Genomic DNA, 2,500 nt, shown 5'->3' with positions numbered 1-2,500 from the left:
CCTAATGGAGACACGTGAAAAGACAAATGTCAACATGCAGTGTTGGAGTCATGACCTTGTTTGGTTTTGCAGTTGTTTCAAGTCAGAGAAACAGTAAATGAGAATGGCTCTGGGGAAATAGCACCCTCAACAGGACAGATGATGGTATTGCAACCACATTGAACTTTGCTGAAGACTAATGTTTGTAAGCAAACACACACTAGAAATTGACATTTGTCCACACATTATTATGTAACATAACTTTCATGAGATGACACAGCAGGATTATTGATTTTTACAGTTATCATACAGTTGCACCTGTCATATCTACTACTGAAGCTCCATACTGAGAGCAGTTTTAAAGCATGGAATACCTCTCTAATGGTTGAAACCTGTAAAACAAATAGTCAACGGTACTCAGACAGTCATAAACAGTTAAAAGTTGCCTGTTAGATCTCAGATGACTGATTCACTCTTTTTGAGAGTGTAAGCCCCCCCCCCCCCATCCCCCCCAGCTCCCACCCTCTTTTAAGTGCCACTTCCTGTCTGACTCCTGCTGTGTTTAATGAGCTGAAGTATGGCTAATTACCTCACTATCTTTTCAAAATGGAAACTATAAACATTTCATTTAGCCAACGCATCATAGCTGCGACAATTAAGCACCTGGGGCGGAGATGAATAATATTGGCTCTTGCTCTCGCTCTCGCTCTCTCTCTCTCTCTCTCTCTCTCTCTCTCTCTCTCTCTCGTCTTTATTACTTACTGAGTATAAGGAAGAGCTCTGTATTTCTGGTCATCATCTATGTGCCTGTACTCCTGTACCCTAAGAGGTTGGAGGAACACACACTGAAACAGATATGTAAGCATTCTTTATGCATTCTTGTCACTACAGTGTGGTAATTATCACACCCGAGACACTAAAGATCTCTCTCGAACACACACACACACACACACACACACACACACACACACACACACACACACACAGGGTTCCATGCAACTCTTACCCTCTGTAAATCTCATTTACCTGCTGTGCCTTCTGCTGCCTGCGCTCCTGTCAGGGATATCTAGAGGAGTTACTGAGTTTCAGTTGTGTAACGTTTGGAGAGACACTGCTTCACACGCCTTATTGAAACTTAGACTGGAGCTTGTTTTTTTTGGGGGGGGGGGGGGGGTCATGTATGCTGAGGTCAGTGAAGAACACTGTGTCTATGCTGATTACAGAGGCTGATGAAATGAGATGCTCCACTCACCCTGTCATGGGCCGGATGGATGTAATCAGCTCATATCCTCTGGTTTATATCCTTCTCTGAAGTTCTGTAATTATAGCCCAAATCAGTGAGTGTACGGGAGATGCTGACATAATTTCTTGGTCTGAGGTGGGGGCTTGGGGCAGCGGCCGGCAGAAATTTAAGAGAGAGAGAGGATATGATTGAATTGCTTTGCTGTTCAGATATCCAAGACTGAATTACCATGTGAGGGGATCAGTCCAGTCTCTGAACCACAAGTCACATAGTCACACCTTTACCTTGCTGAGTAGTGCAGACATGTTAGAATATTAATGAGGGAAAATGAGCTTTAATACCCACGGTCTTAAAGTGTGTTACTTGCAATTTCTTCCTGTAGCCAACAGATATTTATGGTTTCTGTAGCCTACAGGTCACTGATGAAATTGGAAAAGAAACATATATATATATATATATATATATATTTTTTTTTTTTTAATTTTAAACAGTTTTCTCAAATAGACCTCATTATTGCTTCAAACAAAGCTTAAACAGGGTCGTATTTAATTGTATTCATATAGGCACACAAACAAGTTGAGTTGTGTACAGAAGTTAGTAAATAATGTGAGTGGTATATATATATATTCATATAATTTTGGGCTTAACTGCGTATATATATATAGCCATATATATATACATAGCCATGCACTCTCTTTACAGACAGAGAATGATGAGAAAGGTCCTGGTTCTTTAAAAGACCCTTTTTTGCTTTGAATGAGGATCATGGTTTTGGGGGCAGGAGTTGATTGTAGATGGGAGCACAGCAGTGCAATGAACAATGAAGCAAGTAAGTTCAGAGAAAGGGTGGAGAAAGGCAGAGAACGAAAGGAGAACAGAAGGTTTTGCATCAACTTTCTGCATGATGTTCCTCTTTATTTACCTCTGTCCCTCACAGTTAAAGGATGAAGTAGACAGGTAAAGGAAAATGGTAGCATTGGGGACTTCACATTGTTCCAACTCATGGCTAAGTTCAGCACATGGATACTTCAAAATGCGGGTCTTGAATAAACAGTTGCTGTTTGGTTCTCCATTTGAACAAAGAATCTAAACGGACTTCAGTTATTCTGTCATTCATCTGAGCATAGCCTGCTACTCCTGAGAGAGAAGAAGAGAGGAAAGCTTTATGAAATAGGTACTCAAACCTGATGCATTTAGTTTGTGTTATTAATCGGTTATAGTGCGCTTTATGATTTGTGAGCTGAAAATGAATCATGATGAAACTGTTTCAAATTGTTT

General features: G+C 40.4%; 1 protein-coding gene across 1 annotated transcript in view; it reads left to right on the top strand.

The window, feature by feature from the left end:
* The window catches only part of LOC115816095 (receptor tyrosine-protein kinase erbB-4-like), a 102,977-nt gene that overhangs the window by 24,915 nt on the left and 75,562 nt on the right, over positions 1-2,500 (top strand). The gene's annotated exons all lie outside the window — the stretch shown is intronic.

The sequence above is a fragment of the Chanos chanos genome, chromosome 7 (genome assembly GCF_902362185.1).
Source record: "Chanos chanos chromosome 7, fChaCha1.1, whole genome shotgun sequence".
Classification (NCBI taxonomy): Eukaryota; Metazoa; Chordata; class Actinopteri; order Gonorynchiformes; family Chanidae; genus Chanos; species Chanos chanos.
Note: the sequence above shows the minus strand (reverse complement) of the source record. Positions and strands in the feature narration are given on the sequence as shown.